General features: G+C 43.8%; 1 protein-coding gene and 1 long non-coding RNA gene across 7 annotated transcripts in view; one reads left to right on the forward strand and one right to left on the reverse strand.

Moving 5' to 3' along the window:
- LOC119563906 overlaps positions 1-8,973 on the reverse strand; it is a 74,052-nt gene extending 65,079 nt beyond the window's left edge. Inside the window, exon 1 of the long non-coding RNA XR_005222692.2 lies at positions 8,816-8,973. This is a non-coding gene — a long non-coding RNA (uncharacterized LOC119563906). The remainder of the gene's footprint in view (positions 1-8,815) is intronic.
- A 204-nt stretch (positions 8,974-9,177) lies between these two features.
- CAMKK1 (calcium/calmodulin dependent protein kinase kinase 1) overlaps positions 9,178-27,058 on the forward strand; it is a 196,146-nt gene continuing 178,265 nt past the window's right edge. For 4 of the 6 annotated variants that reach the window (XM_007054151.4, XM_043531413.1, XM_027831224.3 and 1 more), the window contains exon 1: positions 9,178-9,295. The gene's annotated coding sequence lies outside the window, so the exon portion shown is untranslated. Of the gene's footprint in view, positions 9,430-11,060; positions 11,119-27,058 lie in introns of those variants that run through there. The other 2 variants (XM_027831219.3, XM_043531412.1) reach the window with 2 other exon arrangements.

The raw sequence follows: 27,058 nt of genomic DNA on the forward strand, positions 1-27,058 counted from the left end.
GGGACTGAACCATCAACACCTAACAGCAGGAAACCCCAGCAGGCGGGACTTATGAACTGAGCTGGAGAACGAGGTGTCAGGTGAGTGGAAGGCGGCGGCTTTTTGGAGAAACTCAGGAGCTGGGGGGACAAGGTGGAGAATTCATCACAGCGTGGCTGTTTCATCATGGCACTGGTTGACCAGGATGGACTATGGCTTAACTCAGTGGTCCCCAAACTGTGGGGCGCACCCCCCCAGGGAGCACAGAAGAACATCCCGGGGGGTGTGGAGGGGCCTGGGCCAGCTCCCACAAGGGATAAAGAAGGGAGCACCACTCAGCCCTTCTCTGCCCCAGCTCTCCTCCGACCCCACTCTCAGGCCCCAGCCCCCGGCTTGCAGCCGCCAGCGACGGCCTCCAGCCTGGCTGCAACTCCGCTCCCAGCTGGAGGGCCCCACAAACATTTTATTATTGGTAAGGAGGGGCGGGGGATGGTGAGAGGAAAAGTTTGAGGACCACTGGCTTAATTTCTGCCTCTGTGCTAACTGAAGGACTGTAAGAATCTGTGTGCTCAGTAATTAATAAAGCTTTGAAAAGGCTGCCGGTGTCACTGTAAACACTGACTGGGAGCACTGTGCCCGGAAGGGCACAGTACAAGGCTCCCTGCAGGAGTCTGGCTCAGCTGGTGCCAAAGGCCCAGCCTTGGAGGCCACAGGCCTGTCCTGGGGAACTGTGTGGGTTCTTGGGGCCCGGCCCGCTAAACGGGTCACTTACCAGCTGGGCATAGACCAGACCTTGTGATTCCCTGACACTGAGCAATTCCCTATTCGCTTCTCAGGAGGTTGCGTGCCCAGTTTGTTCTCCTGGGCTGCTCTGGTCCCTTGCCTGGGAGCACTTTCTCTCTGGGCCTGTTCCTCTCCCTGAACATCTGTTCACCATGGAGACACCACTGGGAGTAGCTTCCTACTCAGCTCCCCTGAGGAGTCTCTCTCCTCAGGAGCTTCCTCTGTTCTGGCTTCCTAACGGAGCTGAGACCTCCTAAAACTTTATTATGCCCAAGTGTTCCTTAACTAATTAACTGCTGCCCAGTCACCTAGATAATTAACTACGCACAGGAGATCTGGGTTTCAGAGTAGCAGCTGTGTTAGTCTGTATCCGCAAAAAACCAGGAGTACTTGTGGCACCTTAGAGATCTGGGTTGGCTCACTCTCCTTAGCAGAGCTTGTCACAAGTAGGCAGGGTGCCTGACTCCCCACTTCCCTCCGCCCCTGAGAGTACGTGTCTACCCTTCAGATAGACACCAGTGGCTGACATGCGCTGACTCGGGCTCACAGGACACAGGCTAAGGGGCTGTTTAACTGTGGTGTAGATGTTTGGGCCCTAGGACCTTGTGAGGTGGAAGGGTCGCAGCCAAGCCCGAGCATCTGCACCACAATTAAACAGCCCCTTAGCCTGAGCCCTGTGAGCCTGCGTCGGCTGGCAGCTACCCTGTGCCACCTTGCTATAAATTATGAAAACAAAATTAGATCATGCATAGCGCTCCCCTCTCTTTTAAATCAAGGAGTATAATTATACCCAGCACTCAACATCTTCAAAGCTCTTAAGCATTAGTAATTAGCCCCTACAAAGCACTGCAGAGGTAAGTATTATTTATCTCTATTTTACAGATGGGTAAACTGAGGCACATCTACTTACATGTGCTTACTTACATGTAAGTAAACTGAGGCACGGGGAGGGGAAATGACTTGCTAAAGGCCAAAGCATGTGCTAGTGTCAAAACCAGCATTAGAACTGGACCATCGTCATATGTTCAATCAGGGATGTGCTAGGGATAGACACTGGCTAGAGAGTTTCCTTACTGGCCTTCTTTGAAATGCTGCATGTCAAAAGGAGATATACCAGGGGTATTTATCCTGTTTCTACTCTAATTAGATTGTAAGCTCTTCTGGGGTCTACCTTAATCAGGGCCTGTAGACCCTACTGTAATACAAATGTGATAAACAATAGTAAAAACTCGGGCAATCTTTTAAACTGTGCCTAGCATTCTACAGAATAAGCATTACCAACATTCTTATAAACTTTTAGACTTGTTGAACTAGTTACATCTTGTTTCCTTGGTTTTAATATTGGTTTCTTCTTATCTCATTGTTTATTCAGAACCACTAGTAAAGGATATGGGGAGACAAATTAGTTTATATATGTAGGGAAGCCTTTTATTTTTTTCAAACTTGTATATGGAATTTGGATGCCTATCATAAGTACGTATGTCAGAAAATTGGGCCATGCATGACTAAATTTTATGGAGATTTTTGCATCCAAATATCACACTGGGTGCATAATGCAGCCCTCCATATGCATTTTGTATCATAACCATATTAGAGAATGGTGCTGGTAAATTTAAACCAGAGCATGCTTAAAATCTCTTTTATGGAACATCAAAGAAACTAATTAAATTGTTTTGATTTCCCTTTTGCATTTACAGACTGGGCAAAATGACAGTGGAATGGGAATAGCAAAGAAAGCGTCAGGCTCTCTGCACCATTTCTCTGTTTGGTTTCGGTTTATGAATCTCCCAGGGAAATACAGGCAGGAAATGGTTCTTTATTAATATTTTATAGGATTCCTGCCAATTGTTTTTAAAAATGCAATCAGTGCTGTGCATTTTCCAGTATTAATATCAGCCTTTTACAGACTAGGGAGCTCCAGTTGCAGGCTCAGCATTGGTATGAAATGATCCATCAGACAGTTGGGTTCCTTAGGCTTTGGGAGTTTGGGTGGCAGCGTTGCACCCCCAGAATTGCACTGTTGGCTGATTTCCAAACCTCAGAAGACAGAGAATCATCACTGGTTTGTATGTGCAGGTTCCATTCAATAGGAACTGAAGCTGCAAAGAGAAAGTGATAGTAGAAGGTGAGCAGTCCTCAGAAAGGGCCTAATCCTGTTGGAATTACTCAGGCAAAACTCCCACTGAAGTCAACGGGCTCTTACTTAGGTCCAAATAACCCGCTACATGGGAGGGAACTGCAGGTGGGGGAATTACCAGGTTCCCCTCAGATTCCTCTGAATTCTTCCATCAGTGGAGGGATTGTTGGGGATTGTCCCTGCCTTGACAAAGAAAAGCAGGGGATAAGGTTAATAACCCCTCAAGTGCCACTGGTCACTGAAACGTGCCCAGATCTTGGGGGGATCTGCCAGGGCTGTCTGTACTGCCTCATTGCCCCAGCTCGAGCCACGTTGACAGGACATCTCCTACAGGCAGCAAACCCCAGGGCCTTTTTTTAACAGGAGTGCCCACTATGTGGAAGGCTTGCTGGGGGATGTCTATATTAACTGCTAAACAGATTCTCCGTAGGATGGGGTGTGTCCCTTCCTCTTTGTGGATACCTGTGACCATGTGAGAACAGTGATGCAAAGACTGCCGATCTCTGTCTTTTCCACAGGAAAAGGGCAAGACTGGGTACATTTAGTTTTTTCCATCCAAGAATCTCATGGAGATGTTCAGTTTTTACTCATTGCAATACCTGTTGTCTCCAGAGTGAGTTTTGCCTGAGTAAGGACTGCCTAGTGGGAGTTTTGTGGGAGTGACAAGCACAAAATCTGGCCAGTAATAATTAGGCCTGGGGAAACCTCACGGTGTTGGAGCTTTCGCAAACCTCTTACTAGATTTTGAGTTCCCAAAGCCAGTCCGAGTTCTTTCCTACACTGTAACTTAAACTCATGAGGATTTTTCAATTAAAAAAAATAAAAGTAGCCTGTAGTCTGTATTAGGGATAGAGAACCTTCACCCCAAACTTCCCTTCTCCAAAAACAGACTCACAGAAGGGGGTACCTGATACACTATGTTGATATTTTAATTTGGATTTCTTTCTCTTAGCTCTGGTTGTAGGCAGTGAGAGTAGTGTGCATGTATCTAATGACAGAATTGGATTGAATAGTATTTAAAGATATGAAACCATGGAAACTACAGCATGATTATAAATAAAGGACATTGCAAGGATATAACTGCCAAGTTGCCGATAATTTTAAAAACTAAATGGTCAGTCTAAAATTTGTCTGACTTTAACCCCCAGCCATTGGTTCTTGTTATGTCTTTCTCTGCTAGATGAAATACCCCTTTAGTACCTGGTATTTTCTCCTCATGAGGATACTTATACACTGTAATCAAGTCACCTCTTGATTTTGTTTTTGATAAGCTAAATAGATTGAGTTTTGAGTCTCTCACTTGTAAGCCATTTTCTCAGAATTTAACAATTCCTTACCATTTGATACTTGGCTGATAAAGCAAGCTTTGATAAGAGTGCTGAGGCTTGGATACATAGAGCTACTGCAATATAGAAGGCCCTTTTAATGACTGCAGTTTAGACTAAATAAAATAAAGTCCTTGCAAGGCTTAGTGGAAACATTGGTATTTTAATAACTAGTGTCCTCTTAATAATTATCTTTTGATACTGCTGTGCGCAGAGACTAAATGCAAATGAGCAAGACTCTGTTGGATGGGAAACAAAAGTTTATTGTAAGCCACAAGCTGCAGTAATATTGTGTCAGTTATTTTGAGATTTGAAGCCCACACTAAAAATAAAATAGTGGAGCGATGGAGAATATTGAGCCGCTTCAATGTCTACAGAAGCACCAGTGAGGAAAATTCCTGATCCCATTGAGAAGTGTGTGTGAGGGGAGTGAGGGAGGGATTGATTCCCTTCCCTACAATGGTTCACTCTTGGGGTGATCCTCTCCAGAGAATGGAAAGGGCTATCCTGCCAGTGTTCAGATTTGTGTGGGGCCTGTCAGGCTCTCCCTTAAGCTCATTCAATTACAAAGCAAATGCTGATTGGAGACTCATGGGAGAGCACTCCCATGCCATGGGATTGGCTAGCAAACTGATCTCTGTCCCTGCTCCCGTGAACTATCTGCATCTGTTAAAACACAGGACAGGACTGCCAGTGGTGGCAACAACAGCAACACTGATGGCAAGTTGGGTCAGGGAGTAAAGGATACCCTAACTGATCAAAGCTACAGGTATCATTCAGATGTAACCTACTATTAATCAAAGGGCTGTATTTAACTCCACAGAAAAGTAGGTAAAATAGATCAGGAAAAAAGTCAAATAATTTAGAGTACCTGCTTATGGGGCATAACAGATTAAATTCAAATTGTGTTAGTCAACATGCATCACTTATCCACATCTCTCTATAATTTCAGTAAATGCTTGTATTTGCAGTCACAATTAAATTCTATAAGTAGCTCCTGAAACTAAACCTTTGGATTAAGGAACCTTCTGTAGTACTGATGGGGCTAAAGCAGAAGATCCTTGAAAGATTAAGTGCAGCTGGACCTCTCTGCATCAGGACCCTTGAGAATGAGGCATATTTCTACCAGACAAATTCAAATTTTAAAAGCACTTGTATTGTATTGGGAGTTATGTTTGTAATGGATTTTATGACTGTGTTGTAGTTATTTTTATTTTTTGTATTTTGGTATTGCCTAGAGACCCCAGCCCCAGTGTGCTAGGTGCAGACTTGGTCATGTCCCAAACAGCTTATGATCTAAGTATAAGATGAGATAATAAATTGGTTGATATAACATAGAGACTAGGAGTACAAGATCAATGAGATGAGATGATCAACATGATAAGCAGCGGTTACAATACATCAGCCAACCTTTGGTAATTATTTTTGTTGGCATCATATATTCGTAGATTCCAAGGCCAGAAGGGCCCGTTGTGATCATCTAGTCTGATGTCCTATATATAACACAGGCCACAGAACTTCCCCAAAATAATTCCTAGAACAGATCTTTTAGAAAAATATTCAATCCTGATTTTAAAATAGTCAATAATGGAGAATCCACCATGACCCTTGGCAAGTTGTTCCAATGATTAATTACTCTTACTGTTAGAAATGTACACCTTATTTCCAATCTGAATTTGTCTAGCTTCAACTTTTCCAGCTATTGGAATACGTTATACCTTTCTTTGTGCGACTGAAGAATACATTATTAAATATTTGTTCCCCATGTACGTACTTATAGACTGTAATCAAGTCATCCCTTAGCCTTCATTAAGCTAAATAGAGTGCGCTCCTGGAGTCTACCACAATAGGGCATGTTTTCTAATTCTTTAATCATTCTTGTGGCTCTTCTCTGAAACCTCTTGAATTGATCAACATCCTTCTTGAATTGTGGACACCAGAACTGGACAGTATTTTGTCCAGTGGTTGAACCAGTGTCAAATACAGAGGTAAGCTAACCTCTCTACTCCAACTCGAGATTGTCCTGTTTATGCATCCAAAGATTGCATTCACCCTTTTGGCCACAGTGTCTCACTGCAGGATCAAATTCAGCTAATTATCCATCACAGTCTCCAAATCTTTTTCAAAGTCACTGCTTCCCAGAATAGAGTCCCCCAATGTGTAAGAACAACATTTTTTATAGATGTATACACTTACATTTAGCTACATTAAAATGCATATGATTTGCTTGAGCCATTTACCAAGCAATCCAGATCACTCTATCAGTGACCTGTCTTCATTATTCCCCCAATTTGCGTCATCTGCAAACTTTATCAGTGATTATTTTATGTTTTCTTCCAGATCATTAACAAAAAAGGTTAAATAGCATAGGGCCAAGAACAGATTCCTGAGGGATCCCACTAGAAACAGTCCCGTCTGTTGATGAGTCCCCATTTACAATGACATTTTGAGACCTATCAGTTAGCTAGCTTTTAATCCATTTAATGTTTGCCATTTCGGCATGTAAATAGGGTTTAAAAGTAGTAACCGTTTAACCTATTAAAATTCTATTGGTTAAACAGTTAACCTTTAAGGAGTTCACATAGGCAGGGAACTAGGGGAGGGGGTGCTGCAGCACTCCCATATTTTACGCAGGGCTCCGCTGCTGGCCCCGTGCCTGGGGTTCTGGCTGGGGCCAGCAGCCAGGAGGCTGGGTGGCAGTGGAGTTTAATAGTTAACTGAAACCAATAAGACTGATGCTTATTGGCTACTGGTTAAACTTTTACATCCCTAGTGCCATTAAATGTATCTTTCTAGTTTTTTAATCAAAATGTCATGCGGTACCAAGTCAAATGCCTTACAAAACTCTAATTGTATTACATCAACATTATTACCTTTACCAGCCAAACTTGTAATCTGATTTAAAAATAAAATCATGTTAGTTTAACCAATCTGTTTTCCATAAACCTATGCTGGTTGGCATTAATTATATTACCTTTCTGTAATTCTTTATTAATTGAGTCCCGTATCAGTTGCCCTGTTATCTTGCCTGGGATTGATGTCAGACTGACAGACCTACAATTACTTGGGTCATCCCAGTTACATTTTTTAAATATTGGCACAACATCAGCTTTCTTCCAGTCTTCTGACAATCAACATTAACAGTCAAGTGAGTGCCTCCTCACCCAACTCTTTTAAAACTCTTGGATGCAATTTATATGGACCTGATTTGAACAGGTCACTTAAACAGGTGCTGTTTAATATCCTCCTGAGATACTAGTGGAATGAAGAGAGTTTTATTACATGATATGACTACATCTTTTTTCTCCAAATACAGAACAGAAATATTTCTTTATTCATGACCTGTGAACTTCTGATTTTTAATGTTTTATTAGTGGAGATAAAGCAAAGCATTGATTTTACTAAATATTTTAATCTGACTCTAATTTGTGAGGTCCCCTAGACTATCATACAACACAGTCCCTCTCAAAAACTCAGCATCTGAGAGACCTTGGTCTACATTCACAGCACACACATTTGGATGTGTGGCATGGTCACAGCTGTATTTAAGTTATTGCTGTTATGACTCCTTTGGTGATTAGAGGTAAAAACTGCTGAAATCTTAAGGCCTCACACTCTTCAGTTTAAATAACTAGAGGAGAACAGTGTTCTAGACTGCTTCCACTCCAAAAAAATCACAGAGAGCTCCTTACTTTGTATTTTGACCCCACTGATACGGTAGGAAAAGATATTGCACTGGCAGAAAGATGGACTGGATAATAAACTACATCTTTTCCTTCCCTACATTCTTTTTATTGTACAACACTTAGCACAGAGGGACCCAGTCTGGTTCTGGTGTTTAAGGGCTACCACAGTTACTGGAGTTACTTCTGCTATAAATGTTTAATAATAATAATATAATAATTTAATTTAGATTTGTACAAACACCTGCTTCTTCTCAGCTCATCCTCATTTGCTACTTGAAGTCAGAAGGCTGAATTTATGTTAGCAAAATCATTTCCCTGTCAATCTCTATCCTAATCTGATATTGGGAGGATTATCCCTTAGAAAGTGCTGTATTGCCAACCCCATGTGTTCAAAAAGCATGATTCAGCCCCCCCATAATGAGATTATTTTTAAATCCCATGATTTTTAAGACAAATAAATTCTGAGTTCTTTTGATTTGCCTTCTGGTTTCTGAGCCTTGAGGGTGCACTTGGATTACATTTTCTACAACAGCGAAGGCTAGAAAATACTCCACCCCCCACTTATAAATGAAAGCTAGGAGTCTCAGATAATCACATGCCTCCAGAAGCTAAGGCATTAAGATAAACAACAAATATTGCAAGTTTCACTATAAAATGGTGAGAGTTGGCAGCACTTGAAGTGTGGGGTGAAAAATCCCTGACCTCCCACTCCATCAGATACATAGGGCTGTAGTAATTTGCCATTGGAAAACAATGGCTAAAATTTAATTTCTAGTGGCTTTAAAAATATTAGTCATTAAAAAGTAAATTGCTACCACTGCTTAACAAAGCAATGGGAATTCCTGTAAAGATATTAAGTGTATTTATCGTTACACTGCCCCCCTTTTAAATGCATGTAAAGATACCTTTTTCCTGGATACACAGTCATCAAGGCTGGTGATCTGCGAGACACTCACAGAATTCTCCCAGAACTGCAGAAAACAATGATATAACCCCACATGGAAGAAATACGTTGAGATTTCTTTGTGAGGTTTTTCGATCAAAACGCTCCAATCAACCTGCAATTTACAGCAGGTTTGGGGAGAAAAGCCTATGGAAAGCTCAGAAGCAATGAACCAACAGGAACCCAACCTCATATAGTTATTTACATAGTCCTCTGTGCCTCCAATCAGAAACCAGAGTTATAATATACAGTCCACCAATCGCACTGGACATCAGAAATTTCCAATAGGAGGAGAGCCGAGGATGCTGCCCATGGTACAGAATTGCTGATAGGAGGATCACTTGATACTTTGTATAGTCTCTGCAAACAGAGGCACGTTGCAAACAGCCCAGACAGAGACCCAGAGCCGCAGCAGCTCTAGACCTTCCAGCAACCTGCCCAGGTGAGTGAGTGCCAGAGGGTTACGTGCTGGGGCAGCAGCATCCGATAGGAGAGCGACACATAGAGGGCTGGGCTGAGACCACCGAGTGCTCATATGCCTGCAGGGGGAAAGCTGCAGAGGACTTTGCTGGGAAGGTAGGTACAGCCCATCAGCACTGGAAGGGGAGGAAAGTGCATACAGCAGCCAGGCTGGGCTGGAGAAACTTGGCTGGCCGGTTAAGGATCTTAATGCCTGGCACCCTTTCTGCTTCCTTGAGCTGAGTAAAATGCCCCAGTGCTGCAGCTGTCTGGGATTTCCATACTCCGGCTGTCCTTCTGGAAGGGACTTTCTCATAGTCTTTGTACAGATCCTAGGGTCCTATGGGGCTGTTGCCCGGCTGAATCTGCCCTTTGCACATTGCTGGGAGGAAGGGTGCGTTTCCACCTACTCCCCTCACCAAGCCTGAAGGGTCCATGCCCAATGGTAAGCAACTGCCAGTGGCTTTGCTTGTGGCTGCACCACGGGGCTTTTCAGAACGAAATGTGCCCCTTTCTTCGAAGCAGATGAATGTTCAGCGCTGATGGAACAAAAGCGGGAGGATTTGGAAGCGACTTTCTGGCTTTAAATCATTTCATTGGGAGGGAATCGTTAGTGAATAGAGGAGGAAGGTTTAAATGATCTGCATCCTGCACACTATTCACCCCTGTGTTTGTGTAATGCATATTTATATTGTTGCAATATGCATTACATACCTAAGGATTGTGTTTTGTTCTCATTTGGGCATTACATCCAGCAGAGCATTTAGACAAATCATAGTAAGAATGAGATTGCTTTGCTCTGGAAGCAGATGCAGAATTCTCTTTGTATCCCATTTTCTATTTTGCCGAAATGTCTCTAGTCTGCAAAAGGAAAGGGAAAAAAAGGAATAAAACAACCTCAGCTGGTTCTCTAACTCCTGTGATGCTTTTTGGGGGTGGTGCCTTGGGGGGAATCTGCTTCTCACGCTGTATTCTTCCTAGAACCATATTCAGAGTGGGTCTAGTGGAGCAGCCAAATATTCCAGTTGTATATGCATGCATATCTATAAAAGTCTGCATGGTATGTATTTCAGGACTGTGCTTCTCTCCATTTTTATGCTGAAAACACTGGCAAGTGATCTTGATTTTTTTTTTAATTTTAAAGTTGAGACTAATTATCATGCACTGATTATAACACTGCTTATGTATGATTAATTCTGAGCTGATGTTTTTTTTAAATTAAATGTTGCTATAAATGCCTTTCGTAAACCTTTTAGGGCAGGGACTGTGGGCCAAATTCTGCTGTGTTACACCAATGTAAATCCAGAGCAATTCTATAGAGTATGTAAATGGAACTTGGTCCCAGGTCCTTACTGATGTGCCAGATTCTGCTGTGTACACATGAAAATCTATGCTAATTCCATTGACTTCAGTGGAGTTACTCCTGATTTTAACTAGTGTAACTTTGAGCAGAATTTGTCGCTCTGGGTATAAATTGACAATGCTGTATAAATGTTTTACCGAAGGTATCTTTATAATAATAGTACGGCAGATTTTGTCCTCTGTGAACCTGAAATTTGACTTCAGACTGAAAAAAGTTACCACGCAAAACCTGAATTTTTAAAAAACCATGCTTGTTGGCTGTATAGCAGGAAAACTGGCTGTAGCCTTGAAGAGCTTGTTTTTTGAGTTGTGCAGCGGGGGAAGGCGGTTACAGCAATCAAGCTGTACATCAGCAGGTAGCTGGAAGCTACTGTAGTGCTGGAGGTTGGGTAGGAGGCAAGTCTAAGTGCATCTATCAGTGGGTACAGCGCAAGAGGTGCCAAGGTCAGATCTAGTCATTCACTGCTATGCTGGTTATACAAAATGTTCTGAGTAAACCCTGGGGGTGGGGGGGGGGGCGGTGGTTGTAATGCTGCTGTTGCACTGCTGTGAATATATAGGCTGTCAGTGAGTTTCCAAGCTAATACTCTACTACACTGGAGGTTGAAATTTATAGAAGTCATCAATCTGGGAGGAAATGTGTGTTTTGTTTTTTGTTTTGTTTTTCCCCTTCCTAAAAGTCAAATCACACTCATTTTATTCACCTGAGTAATCCCCCTGGTTTCCCTCACTCAAGTAAGAAACTGAATTCTCATGATCAAGGTAAGCAGGGTTTGATCTATTCTTTTAAATTATTTATAATAGTCCTTTTTTTAAGTATCAGAGAAGCAAAATAATTTGCGATATTTATTTATAAAACATCCACAAATCTGGAGTTTTGAAGTTGTTTTTTTAAAACTCCACCTCATTTTTCTTTGCTAAGTCTGAGTTTAAACCGTAAACGGATTTGCAAAAGAGCTCAGCTTCTATTTAGGTACCAAAATAAGTGCCCAGCTTTTCACAGAAGCTCAGCTCAGCACAGTATGTTGGGTTCTACGCAGTTTTGAAAATCTGGCTCTTATATAGGTGGTAGAATGGTTACTGAGTTCTTCTGAAAATCTGGCCTCACTTATGGATGCTTGGCATTTGAAATTCTGGCTCTGAGCCCCTTAGAAAATGTGTTCCTTAGTTCTTGCTAACAGCAGAAGTTTACTTTTACATTTCAGTCTCTCGGATATATTTGTTTACTGTGTGCTGTGATGAGAGACACTAGTTGGTTAACTAAGACCTGCTAATGAGTCTAAAATAGAATTGCTACGAGAGAAAATCAGGGAAAGATTGTATTGGATTCCTATGTCCATGTTCAGATAGGTCTGTTTGACACTGGTGTGTGCTGACAGTGTAGCAATCTGGGTTGTAATGTGATTATTTATTTACCAATATTTTAGCATTAGAAATTGAAGGTCAATTGTTATTGATGCTATAGAAATTGCATGGAATCATAAGTTGTCCCATCTAGGTTTTCCTCAGTACATGAGGTGTGCTAAGATACTATGGTGAAGAGAGTCACATAAATACCTGGGTACCTAGATAATGCAGAGAATTCTTAAAAATGCTATACAGTTTCCTGTGGTGGTTAAGAAAGTGAGTTTTTTTTAAAAGGTGGTGAAACCGTTGTTCCCATCTTCAACACACTGGTATGTTGACATCGTAGCAGTGGTTTAATGTGAGCATGTTATAAGACATATGATGAAATAGAAGACTTTTGCGTGAAAAGAGAGGCATGGGAAAACCCAGTTGTTTAAGTAAAGGGTGTATTAGATGGCTAAGGAGATGCTGTGTATGGCTGAGATGTGTAGTGTGCAGGACATTGCTTTTGCAAAGTGTCTGTTCGTATGTCTGTGGAATGTTTTGTTTTAATGTATAGCTTTGTAGTTTTGTTTCAAACTCAGAGACATAGTATTAAATAAACAAACTGATTTTAATAGCTTGAGAAATTTAATATATAGGAAGTACCTATATATTAATTTCTGAGCAGGGAAATATACCCAAGTCACTTTAAGGAAGGATGGTATGCAGTTAAATCACAGGTTTTAGATACAGAAGGCCTGGGCTCTATTCTCAGCTCTGCAGCAGACCACAGTGCACCAGAAGAACTCCAGTAGTCTAGGGTAAATTCTTGGCTCTGTCACAGACTTTCCTGTGTGACCTTGGGCAAGTTACTTAGTTGCTCTGTGGCTTAGTTCTCTGTCTGTAAAATGTGGAGACTAATACTTCCCTACCTCACATGGAGTATTGTGAAGATAAATTATTTCATGTCTGTGTACTGCTCAGATACTACAGTGATAGGAGTCCTAGACTATAGAGCTATTAAAAAAATAAGGAACCATTTTTACAATTTATTATCAAAATTTCAAAACAATTCCATCATGAATTGGTTAAAAAAACAGAGGGGGGGTGGGAAATTTTTGAAAAATGTTTGCAAAAAACTTTAATCTAAATTTTGAAAAATTTTGACCTATCCTGATAGAGAAGTCTATCAATTTTTATTTATTTATTTATTTATTTTTTATTGTGGCGAACTCTACAATGATGTCTACTAACTGGAAGTTTATCCCCTTTGCTATGCGAAAGCCCCGGGAAGTTAGTTTTGAGCTGTCTTGGTAGCTTGGATTTTCCATTGTGACGGTGCACAGTATCAGCCTTTGCAATCACCAGTATTGATTTTGAGATTAGACTGTTGTTATTACTCGATTGGTATATAGTGCCAGTTGAAAGTTTCTTCCCCTACCAATATCTGACGTCCACCTTGCAATCATGCATGTACAGTGACAGCACTTTTATTGTTATCTCTGTCTTACTGATTCTTCGGAATAGTTCTTTTTTTCCCTCATAATTGCCTGTGCATTGTTGTTAAGGAAAGCTGCTTGTGTTGCAATGATAGCAGTTTCTGCAGCTGTGCTGTCAAAGCAAAATATATGATTCTGTTTTGGCTAAAACTCAATGGAAAGGTTTAGTTTAATAGGAATCATGGCTATTTTATTTACCTCCCTCTTTGCCATCATTTCAAGCTAAACATATAATGCAACTTCTATTAATGTGTTTATTTTTTCCCTGCAAGTCACCACAGCAGTTTTGACTTGTTTGGCTTTTGACATAGGATCACTTTGAAAGGATGCTTCTGAAATTGCATAAGGCAGGCAAGTAGCCTTTAACTCTGTCACTTAAAAAGAAGAAAAATTCTACATTAATGCTGTGATCCCACAAGTATTTGTGCAGGATGCAGCAGGTTGTTGTACTGCAGCATGAGTGTGCACAGGAATGAGTGAAATTAATCACAAGGTATGCTGACTTCTTTGCTCACAAGTGTGCAATGTATGGGTGGAGAATGGATATGTCTCAGGAAACATGGATTTAAGCTACAGCTTCTTTTGTTCCGATTAGGAGCTCAGGTACATTATTATTTATGTTAAAGTAGAACCTAGGGCTTCAACAGAGACTAGGCGCCCACTGTAATAGGCGTTGCACACATACAAGAGAAATCCCTGCCCAAAGAACTTACAATCTAAATAATCAACACAAAGGATGGGAAGGCAAATAGAAGCACAGAGAGATGCCTTTCCCAAGGTCATACAGCATATCATGGAGCAGAGCTACAAATAGAACACAGGTCACACAAGTCCCAGTGCCATGCTCTATGGTCAGGATAACACTGCCCCTCTCAGTCACTCTTAGGGGCCCTCCTGCTAAGAGGTTCTAATGCAGTGGCCATGTGCGAGGGGTCTCACTGATACAGCATCGGGCTCACCCGCACTCCCTCAGCACTGTTGTTCTTCATGTGTATGTGTGATTCTCTGCCTTTGCTTTGTAGAGGACCACACTCTGAATGTTCTCCATCAGATATGATGCATTAATCGGCTTTAGAGGGCTAACTTTCTTTGGATGGGAATAAGTGGTTAATAATAGGCAGAACCCATGTGGTTTCCCCTGTGACTGCAGTATAATCTTGGAGTTTTAGCCGGTGAGGTATTAAACAAGACATCTGTCTTGAGTGTGTTTGGGGGAGGAGGAGAGTGCTAAAGCAAGGCATCAGGCTCTATCAATTTACAGTGCAGTGGATGGGTCCTGGAAGCAACGTCCACTGACTACTAGAATTTTCCTTCCAGTGTTAGTTTTATTTCAGCCTGACAAAGAAGCTTTATTATGTTCCCACTGTCCCCATAGCTCTCCAAATTAAATTCTCTTGTGGAGCTCAAAGGACCAGTCTGTGGTTCTTTTTGTTACTGTAGCCATAGTTAGATGATAACAGAATGAGGGACTCTAGGACAGACTGGCAGTGCCCTGTAATGGGTATTGTCAGAGCTGGCTGCAGCTACAGTGGCAGGCATATATAGGAGCAAGATTAAAAAACCCAGCTACACCCAGGATTCTAATAGGAGCAATTCTGTATATGTTAGACTATGAATATGTAATACTGGGTGAGATAGACGGATTGCCTGGGAAGAGGAATTTAGGGATAAAGTGGACAGCAAGGTGATAGATGAGCCATGCCTGAGTTGTCCTGACAAAGTCCTGTGGCGTTTGTCCTTTGAAAATACTGAATTATATACTGAGAGTAACACAAGTACTTGTGCACTGTGTGTCAGAGATAACCCAATAAGAACTCTTAACACTGATGGCTTCACAGTTCTGTACAAACACTGACTAACTAATCCTCATAATCCCTCTGTGAAAAGAAATGGGAGGTTACGTATGGGGCAATAGAGACAGTAAAGTTAACTGCCTTGTCCACCATGACACAGCAATACCTGAGTCCTTTGTGAACATGATTTTTATTTCCTTCACATTTCTGCTCATGGGACTGGATAAGAGGCAAATGGGATCCTTGAAGTTGTTCCCAGAACCGGGTCTTGTGTTGAACACAATCCAACAAACCTGCCCCTAGGCACTCTCTATAAAGACACTGTATAAGCATAAGCTTATTTTAATTGCCTGAAATATACCAATGTGGAGAGCAGTATTAGACAAGCCACAAAATAGGTGCTGCTAAAAAGATCCCTTTTTCTACTGCAACATCAGAGAAAGTGGGCATTGTACTTTCATCGAGTAATGCTTTCATCAAATGCTAGCCAAGTTGTTAGTCTGCTTTCTGTAATGCTGCAGTATAGGAGATGCTTAATGGTGCATAAATGGAAGTGTCCTGAAAGCTACTTTGGATGTAAGGAAAGCCAAAAGGCTTCAGTCATTGATTACAACTAGGGTGAGGGACTAATCTCCATTAAAAACCAAACATGGATTTGGCCTGGTGTAAATCCGTAGCTCTAGTCAAGTAAATGACAGGTTTCAGAGTAACAGCCGTGTTAGTCTGTATTCGTAAAAAGAAAAGGAGTACTTGTGGCACCTTAGAGACTAACCAGTTAGTCTCTAAGGTGCCACAAGTACTCCTTTTCTTTTTAAGTCAAGTAAATGACACTATGCTGCTAGTCAGTTATGTCAACTATTCTTGAGGTTGAAACTTGAAAGGCAGAATCTAATCTGAAGGTGAAGGGATGGTTTAAAATTGACTTACCACTGCAAACTCACTTTTTTACTTTGGACAGAGGAAGGCAGTAGCTTATGATTTTACATCAGAAAAGTCCGAGTAAAGAATTGAGGCCCCGGGGTGACTCAAGGGATTGTTAATAGGGTACAGAGACTTTCACTGGAAATCAGTGGGGTTGGGATTCTCAGAGGAGTTAGGCATCCAAATCCTATTGAAATTCATTGAGTTCTCCCTTAAGCTCCTTTGAAAATCCCAGTGTAAGAGTCCTGTTTAATTAAGGATGAGAATTTGGCCCTATATCCAGTCTCGCATACATGGATGATGGACATTTGTCTTTTCATATGTTTGGAAGCACTGTTTGTACATATGCTGCAGAATAGGCACAACCATGTGGAACATGAGGATATGTTCCTGCTGGTTCTCCCTATATTTTATTTACCTGTTGATGAGTGAAATCCAGGACGCTCATGCATTTTCACTCTTGGTCCCTCCCAGACTTTTGGAAACAGTGTCCTCTCAGGAGGTCCAGGAGTGCTGTGGTCACCAAGCCGAATCTTGAAACGATCACTGACAAAGGGACAACTGAGGCAAATACATCAGGCGTTTAATCTGCTAGTTCCTATGGGCTCTAACACCTTGTGAGTCCTAGGGTTGCCAACAGTCCCGTATTATAAGGGACATCCCTTATTTTTTCATCTCTATACAAGATTGGGAGTTGCTGAATGCTGCAAAAAGCAGCAAGAAATACTCCTGGCGAACATAGGTGAGTTCTTCTTCTTCTTCTTCTTCATAATTAATATTGGGACGAGGGGTGGGGCAGGGGTTCTAAGAAAACAGTCTGTTATTTTTGAAATACAATGTTGGCAACCCTAGCTTCTAACTGACTTCCACACCATGCTCCACCCTGGGCCCCAGATACATCTGTGACCCATTTCTTCCAACTGCCACAGAACCTTCTGCCCTCCCTTCTCCCAACTGTCACGGAATCTTCCCCACTGCCTCTGTGACCCCTCCCCCCATCTGCCCCGGAACTTCCTCCCCCCCAACTGCCTGAGAACCTTCCCCCCTGCCTCTGTGACCCCCCAACTCCCACAGAACCTTCTTCCCCCAACTGCTTCAGAACCTTCCCCCTGCCTGGGTGAAACCCCAACTCCCACAGAACCTTCTTCCCCGCCCCCAACTGCTTCAGAACCTCCTCCCTGCCTCTGTGACCCCTCAACTGCCACTCCCCCTTAACTGCTTCAGAACCTTCCCCCTGCCTCTGTGAAACCCCCATCCCAACTGCTACAGAACCTCCACCTGACTCTGTGACTCCCCCCTCCTCATCCCAACTCCCACAGAACCTGTCTCCCCCTTAACTGCTACAGAACCTCCCCCCTGCCTCTGTGACCCCCTCCCCTCCAACTCCCACCAGAACCTTCCTCCCCCAACTGCTTCAGAACCTCCTCCCTGTCTCTGTGAACCCCCACCCCAACTACCACAGAACCACCCCTTCCTGTCTCTGTGACACCTCCTCCCCCCAACTGCCACAGAACCTCCCCGCTGCCTCTGTGACTCCTCCCCCCAACTGCCACAGAACCTTCCCCCTGCCTCTGTGCCCCCCCACTCCCACAGAACCTTCCTCCCCTCAATTGCTTCAGAACCTCCCCCTGCCTCTGTGACTCCCTTCCCCCCTAATGCCATGGATCCTTCCCCAATCTCTGTGACCTCCCAACTGCCATGGAACCTTTGTCCAGTCCCCCCTTCTGTGATCCACCCCCTCCTCCCCACTGCCCTCCTTGTTGCTACAAAACCTTTCCTTGCTGGCAGCCCCCCATCACCCACCTGAGCAGGAGCAAAAATGCAGGCGCAGACTCGCCCCCAGCAGTGTCACCGCCCTGCTATGACTGTAATAATAATGAATGGCAGGTTTGGTTGCTTTAAAAAAAATCCACTATGGGAAGATCCTGGTTTCTATGACTAGACATTTATTTTTTCAGAACTGATGCGTATAAACGGAGTCAAAGCTGTTAGTTGTAACCATTAAAGCTCTAAGGGGCTTGTGCCTGGTCACCTGAGACACAGTGTCTCCCCATGTCATACTGCCACAGTTAAGATCCATGGGGGCTCTTGAGCTGGAGTCCTCTCAGTTCAAATTGGGGGCCTACTGACAGAGCCTTATGTGGGGAGGTCCTTTGCTATGGAAGTTGCTTCTCCCCATTGTCAGCCAAGACTTGGGGTTGTTTGGCTTACTGTGATAATGGAGACCATATAAGTACATTAGATAGTCTACTTGATTACATTTGTTGACTGTATTTGGTGTGAATTGTAAAGGTGGATGGAGGGTACCAATTATTGCTGTACATAGAAAGAATAAAGATAAATATCAGCTGAACAAAAGATAGATGGATTTGTATTCGCAACTTCAAAGAAATATTGAAAACTGTGCAGAAGGACAGTTTTTTTGACATTATTCTTTATATTATGGTCACTCCTGGGGGTCCCAAATGAGATCAGGGCTCCATTGTGCTAGGTGCTGTACATACAGATAGAGATGGTCCCTGCCCCGAAAGAACTTACAGTCTAAATAGAGAAGACTGCATGGGAGGCAAAGTGATTTGCCCAAGGTCGCACAACAGATTAGTGGCATCCTAGGCTACTGCCCTATACAGTGGACTGCACTGCCTCTTAAGGCAGCATGCTTTGTCTTTTTTTTTCTCTTTGTTAGATCTCTCTTCTTTCTCTGTTGCTTTCCATTTCTTATTCCTTCTTTCCTCCTTCCTGACCTTCCCCATTTCTTTTCTGCTCTGGCACTCTGTTTTGGGAGAGAAACACTAATTCATCAGCCTGATTTAACTCTGGAGCGTGAGCATCTTAAAAACTGTCCTTTGGAAAGTGACGTAATCTGCAGCAAAGAGAGACAGTTAAATGTAACTGTTATGCGTGTTCGGCCATAAAAACAATGTCTATGGTAGAAGTGTGTGGAAATTATTGTTGACATAGCTCATTCATCCCAAAGGTATCAAAACTCAATAGTGATGCTTGTGATGAATAAGGCATTATACTAAATAGATGCGGTGTGCACAAGCATGCCGTTTTAATTAAACAAAACCCTGTTTGAAAAAAGCACCTTTTTAGCACTTTGAAAATAAAAATATGCTGATGCTAATTCACATAATATTAATCTGAAGGATTAGCAACAGGACAAAAGAAACACGACAAAAGAAAATCCATGGGCTACAGTAGGGGCTGCTTCCCTGAGGTATGCAGTTTTGGCCACTGGATTCGTGTAATGAGGATCCACCTACCTGCTCCTTGTCCCAAGCCCATTCTGGATTGCCATGGAGCACTGTTATAGGACACAGAACCACTGTTTCCCACCCAAGTTCTTCCATATCTGGGGAATTCTCAGTCTGGGAGACTTCCCTTTTAGGAAGCCTTAATCCAAAACGCACTGAGGGCCACAGTTTCTCCGGACAGGACTGATCTTTTCAGCTGTGTCAAAGGTTGCTGTCTATTGAGATAGAGCAATATTTCCATCAGGTTATTTTATAGCCAACCACAATTTAAAATCTGTGCTTTTCTCGGAGTTGAAGTTCTTTGTGCCAGAAAGTGTGCTAGATTAATTTAGCTCATTTGTCTCTGGTGTAACTTTAGAATTTCATATGAATCTGTGACTATGCTCAGACAAAGCTGTGAAGTGTTGAGAGTGATAAATTCTCCAGCATGTATTGTTCAAGTAAGTTTATAGTAAAGTTGTTAGCTAGTTAGCAGTGACTGTGCTAATTATATTGGTGTGAGCGTAAACAGAAATTAACGCTGCGATGCTGTGTGTGAGATGTTCCACTGCTTGCTGGAGAAGTATTTATATTCTGTGTTGTTTTCTGAGATTTGGCTTATCATTTTCTCTTCTCTGGCTCCTCTGTTAGAGCCCTTGTTATGTTGTCAGCAAAGCTACTGTATTTATTACTGGGGATAAATTATGCCGTATGCAGGAAAATCCATCGCCTGATTCTCCTCTCAATGACACTGGTGTAAACTGGCAATAATCCCACTGAAGTGAGTGGCGTTTAACCAATACAAAATCTGTGAAAGTGAGGTAACAGTCAAGCTCACTGTGTCTTACACTCCTCAAATTTCCCTTGTTTTTACACCTTTGTAGCTCACTGGCTTTAATAGTCCCTCTTATTGACATCATTATAAGAGAGAGGAGGATCAGGTCCTGTTAGTTTCATCTTGCAGAGTTTACTGCTCATCGTGAATGAGAGTCGCTTTCACAGAGTGGAGGCATAACCTGAACAGGTCCTTATAGAAACATCAGGAACACAGAGCCCTGTGAATCCTGTGCATCTCCCAAGATGAGGGGAAGGACAGGAGGGCTGCTCCCTGGGACCCCCAACTCTTACGCTAGGTCCCATAGAAACCCTTTTTATTATTAGCACCATAATTCATGTACGTGTTAAGAGCAGAGCCTGCATATAAACATACTCTCTTATAGACTCATTGGTTACTTCTTCCAGCCAAGAAAACTTACTAACTTTCCTGGTTTAGCGTTTTCTCTTGGGGAACAAAGCACTGATCCTACATCTCAGATGATCAATTTCCTTGCAGGCTGTATATACATAATACATTTGCAGAGAAAAAGTTCTAGGATTTGCTCTTTTTTTTTTAAAGATGAATTCTGAGATAGCAGTCAGATTCGGATCACACTGATCAGAAGCCAGGCCTACAGACTCATGAGAATCAGAATTTAGAGTAGTTAGGGCACTGGCCCAGGATATGGAAGCCCTAGGTTCAATTCCTAGCTCTTCCCCAGTTTCCTGTGTGGTTTGGTTAGGTCACTTAGCCATGGTCTACACTAGGAGTTTAGGTCAAATTTAGCAGCGTTAAATGGATTTAACCCTGCACCCATCCACACGACGAAGCCCTTTTTTTCGACTTAAAGGGCTCTTAAAATCGATTTCCTTACTCCACCCCCGACAAGGGGATTAGCGCTGAAATCAGCCTTGCCGGGTTGAATTTGGGGTACTGTGGACGCAATTAGATGGTTTTGGCCACCGGGAGCTATCCTAGAGTGCTCCATTGTGACCGCTCTGGACCGCACTCTCAACTCAGATGCACTGGCCAGGTAGACAGGAAAAGGCCCGCGAACTTTTAAATTTCATTTCCTGTTTGGCCAGCGTGGCAAGCTGCAGGTGACCGTGCAGAGCTCATCAGCAGAGGTGACCGTGCAGAGCTCATCAGCAGAGGTGACCATGATGGAGTCCCAGAATCACAAAAGAGCTCCAGCATGGACCGAACGGGAGGTACGGGATCTGATCACTGTATGGGGAGAGGAATCCGTGCTATTAGAACTCCGTTCCAGTTTTCGAAATGCCAAAATATTTGTCAAAATCTCCCAGGGCATGAAGGACAGAGGCCATAACAGGGACCCGAAGCAGTGCCCTGTGAAACTTAGGGAGCTGAGGCAAGCCTATCAGAAAACCAGAGAGGCCAACGGCCGCTCCGGGTCAGAGCCCCAAACATGCCGCTTCTATGATGAGCTGCATGCCATTTTAGGGGGTTCTGCCACCACTACCCCAGCCGTGTTGTTTGACTCCTTCAATGGAGATGGAGGCAACATGGAAGCAGGTTTTGGGGACGAGGAAGATAGCTCACAGCAAGCAAGCGGAGAAACCGATTTTCCCGACAGCCAGGAACTGTTTCTCACCCTGGACCTGGAGCCAGTGCCCCCCGAACCCACCCAAGACTGCCTCCCGGACCCGCCAGGCGGAGAAGGGACCTCTGGTGAGTGTACCTTTTTAAATAGTATACATGGTTTAAAAGCAAGCGTGTTTAATGATTAATTTGCCCTGGCATTTGCGGCTCTCCTGGATGTACTCCCAAAGCCTTTGCAAAAGGTTTCTGGGGAGGGCAGCCTTATTGCGTCCACCATGGTACCACTTTACCACTCCAGGCTAGTAGCACGTAGTCGGGAATCATTGTACAACAAAGCATTGCAGTGTACGTTTGCTGGCATTCAAACAACATCCATTCTTTATCTCTCTGTGTTGTCCTCAGGAGAGTGATATCATTCATGGTCACCTGGTTGAAATAGGGTGCTTTTCTTAAGGGGACATTCAGAGGTGCCCGTTCCTGCTGGGCTGTTTGCCTGTGGCTGAACAGAAATGTTCCCCGCTGTTAGCCACGGGGAGGGGGGAGGAGTGAGGGGCTAGCCACGCGGTAGGGGGAGGCAAAATGCGACCTTGTAACGAAAGCACATGTGCTATGTATGTAATGTTAAGAGCAAGGTTTACCGTGAAAGAGTGTACCCATTGTTCTATAAAATGTGTCTTTTTAAATACCACTGTCCCTTTTTTTTTCTCCACCAGCTGCATGTGTTTCAAGGATCACAGGATCCTCTCCTTCCCAGAGGCTAGTGAAGATTAGAATGCAAAAAAAAAAAACGCAGTCGCGATGAAATGTTCTCTGAGCTCATGCTGTCCTCCCACACTGACAGAGCACAGACGAATGTGTGGAAGCAGACAATGTCAGAGTGCAGGAAATCACAAAATGACCGGGAGGAGAGATGGGCTGAAGAGAGTAAGTGGCGGGCTGAAGAGAGGGCTGAAGCTGAAAGGTGGTGGCAGTGTGATGAGAGGAGGCAGGATTCAATGCTGAGGCTGCTGGAGGATCAAACTAATATGCTCCAGCGTATGGTTGAGCTGCAGGAAAGGCAGCAGGAGCACAGACCGCCGCTACAGCCCCTGTGTAACCAACCACCCTCCTCCCCAAGTTCCATAGCCTCCTCACCCAGATGCCCAAGAACGTGGTGGGGGGGCCTCCGGTCACCCAGCCACTCCACCCCAGAGGATTGCCCAAGCAACAGAAGGCTGGCATTCAATAAGTTTTAAAGTTTTAAACTTTTAAAGTGCTGTGTGGCCTTGTCCTTCCCTCCTCCACCACCCCTCCCGGTGCTTCCCTCCTCCACCACCCCTCCCGGGCTACCTTGGCAGTTATCCCCCTATTTGTGTGATGAATTAATAAAGAATGCATGAATGTGAAGCAACAATGACTTTATTGCCTCTGCAAGTAGTTATCAAAGGGAGGAGGGAAGGGTGGTTAGCTTACAGGAAAGTAGAGTGAAACCAAGGGGGCGGGAGGGTTTCATCAACAAACAGAACTTTCACACCATAGCCTGGCCAGTCATGAAACTGGTTTTCAAAGCTGTTCTGATGCACACCGCGCCCTCCCGAGCTCTTCTAACCGCCCTGGTGTCTGGCTGCGAGTAACCAGCGGCCAGGCGATTTGCCTCAACCTCCCACCCCGCTATAAACATCTCCCCCTTACTCTCTCAGATATTGTGGAGCGCACAGCAAGCAGTAATAACAGTGGGAATATTGGTTTCGCTGAGGTCTAACCGAGTCAGTAAACTGTGCCAGCGCGCTTTTAAACGTCCAAATGCACATTCTACCACCATTCTGCACTTGCTCAGCCTGTAGTTGAACAGCTCCTGACTACTGTCCAGGGTGCCTGTGTATGGCTTCATGAGCCATGGCATTAAGGGGTAGGCTGGGTCCCCAAGGATAACTATAGGCATTTCAACATCCCCAACGGTTATTTTCTGGTCTGGCAATAAAGTCCCTTCCTGCAGCTTTTGAAACAGACCAGAGTTCCTGAAGATGCGAGTGTCATGTACCTTTCCCGGCCATCCCACGTTGATGTTGGTGAAACGTCCCTTGTGATCCACCAGTGCTTGCAGCACTATTGAAAAGTACCCCTTGCGGTTTATGTACTCACCGGCTTGGTGCTCCAGTGCCAAGATAGGGATATGCGTTCCGTCTATGGACCCACCACAGTTAGGGAATCCCATTGCAGCAAAGCTATCCACTATGATAGCTTTTCCCAGGGTCACTACCCTTGATATCAGCAGATCTTTGATTGCGTTGGCTACTTGCATCACAGCAGCCCCCACAGTAGATTTGCTCACTCCAAATTGATTCCCGACTGACCGGTAGCTGTCTGGTGTTGCAAGCTTCCACAGGGCTATTGCCACTCGCTTCTCAACTGTGAGGGCTGCTCTCATCTTGGTATTCATGCACTTCAGGGCAGGGGAAAGCAAGTCACAAAGTTCCATGAAAGTGCCCTTACGCATGTGAAAGTTTCGTAGCCACTGGGAATCGTCCCAGACCTGCAACACTATGCGGTCCTACCAGTCTGTGCTTGTTTCCCGAGCCCGGAATCGGCGTTCCATCGCATGAACCTGCCCCATTAGCACCATGATGCCCACATTGCCTGGGCCCGTGCTTTGAGAGAAGTCTGTGTCCATGTCCTCATCACTCTTGTCACTGTGCTGACGTCGCGTACTCGCCCGGTTTCGCTTTGCCAGGTTCTGGTGCTGCATATTCTGCTGGATAATGCGTGTGATGTTTAGTGTGCTCCTAATTGCCAAAGTGATCTGAGCGGGCTACATGCTTGCCGTGGTATGGTGTCTGCACAGAAAAAGGGCGCGGAACGATTGTCTATTGTTGCTCTGACGGAGGGAGGGGTGACTGACGACATGGCTTACAGGGTTGGCTTACAGGGAATTAAAATCAACAAAGGGGGTGGCTTTACATCAAGGAGAAACAAAAACAACTTGTCACACAGAATGGCCCCCTCAAGGATTGAACTCAAAACCCTGGGTTTAGCAGGCCAATGCTCAACCCACTGAGCTATCCCTCCCCCTGGTATTTCAGGCTGGACTGAATCTCCATTAAACTTTTCAAGGTGCCCCTGACAGACCTTACCGAAACGATTGTCGGCCGTTGATTTCACGGAGGGAGGGAGGGAGGGGGGAGCAAATGAATACAAAACAAATCTGGTGTATTTCTTGTTTTGATCCACTCCATCTATCTTTTACATCTTTGGCTGGCAGCAGACGGTGCAGTAGGACTGCTAGCCATCCACATCTCCTGGCTGCTCGGCAGAAGATGGTGCAATAGGACTGCTAGCCATCCTCATCTGCTGCCTGCTCGCCATAAGATGGTATAATGGGATTGCCGGCAGGACAAAAGAGAATGACCTGGTCGAGTCACTCCTAATTTAGTGCCTGTGCGCATGTCTGCCCAGGCGCTCCTGACCGACCTTACCGAGGCAGCCAGGAGCACCTCGGACACGATGACGATGGTTATCAGGCCTATTGCACCGTCTGCTGCCACAAGGCAATGGGCTGCTGCTGCTGTGTAGCAATGCAGTACCGCGTCTGCCAGCACCCAGGAGACATACAGTGACAGTGAGCTGAACGGCTCCATGCTTGCCGTGGTATGGCATCTGCACAGGTAACTCAGGAAAAAAGGCGTGAAACGATTGTCTGCTGTTGTTTTCACGGAGGGAGGGCCTGACGACATGTACCCAGAACAATGTTTTTAGCCCCATCAGGCATTGGGATCTCAACCCAGAATTCCAATGGGCGACGGAGACTGCAGGAACTGTGGGATAGCTACCCACAGTGTAACACTCCGGAAGTTGACGCTAGCCTCAGTACTGTGGAAGCACTCCGCCAAGTTAATGCACTTAATGCACTTGGAGCATTTTGTGTGGGGACACACACAGTCGACTATATAAAAACGATTTCTAAAAAATCGACTTCTATAAATTCAACCTAATTTCGTAGTGTAGACATACCCTTAGTCTCTCTGTGCCTTGATTCTCAACCTGCAAAATGGGGATAATAGCACTGCCCTAACTTATGGGGTGCTGTCAGAATAAGTGCATTAAAGATTGTGAGGTGCTCAGATTTTGCAGTGCTCACCTTGTAAAATGGATTGAGCACATACTTTTGACCTCCTAGCAGAGTGGTGTGGGGTTTTATGCTTTGAGCTGACCATGTTTTTTTGAGTAAATGAGTACCATGTGTTCATTTGCTGAGCAAACCCAGGTTGAATATACCTTGCAAAGACATATAAGTGTGTAAATAAAGAGCTGCAGACACTCATGCTTATGTAGACATATATCTGTGTTATACGCAATATTATTTTCTAGACCTGTTTAGGATGAAACTAAAGAAGTCAGAGCTGTGCTTTGTATTTACATCACACTGAGTAGCATTCTTTGGTTTGCATTTAACTATCAGAGGTAGCTATGTTCATTTACAGTTTTAATTAATCCCCTCACAGTGTGCTATGTTAAATATTTAAATCACTCTTATATATTGATAAATTTGTCTAGATCTACCTTATATGTAGTATAAATACCAGGCCAAAAACATTTAACTTAATGCTATTTTGCTTCTGCTATCACTGAAGCATATTGGCCCCAATTCAGGAAAATACTTAAGCATGTGCTTAAGTCCATCCTATCCAGGACAGCTTTTAAGCATGTGATATCGATGGGATTTAAGCACATGCTGAAATTCTCTATTGAATTGGGGCCACACATATTAATTATGTTAATTGCCATGGCATATTTGCCATCATGCAGCTGGAGGAACACACAAAAGGGGCCAACCAAAAGAATCCATCCCTCTAAAAGTACGTAAAAGAGGGAAAGCTCATGGGACTTAACAACATACAAGACATGCAAAGAATGGCCTAGGATAGACAGGGATGGTGGAGGCTTATTCGTGCCCTAAGCAATGTTTGATGGCATGGGAAGGATACAGGTTCAATATATTAATTCATTCAGTGCACAGAAGGGACTTGCTCTGAGCATGAATCATGATTGTGTAGTGAAGGAAACTGTCGTCTGTAGGATCCCTGACTCATTTGTTGCAGAAGTTGGAAAGCATGCAGTAAATGAGGCAGAGGATTGCAGAAAGAGAGAGGACGATCTTCTCACAATGCCCAGTCAACCTGTGGAACTCTTTGCCAGAGGATGTTGTGAAGGCCAAGACTATTACAGGGTTCAAAAAAGAACTAGATAAAT

This window comes from Chelonia mydas, chromosome 17 (assembly GCF_015237465.2).
Source record: "Chelonia mydas isolate rCheMyd1 chromosome 17, rCheMyd1.pri.v2, whole genome shotgun sequence".
NCBI lineage: Eukaryota > Metazoa > Chordata > Testudines > Cheloniidae > Chelonia > Chelonia mydas.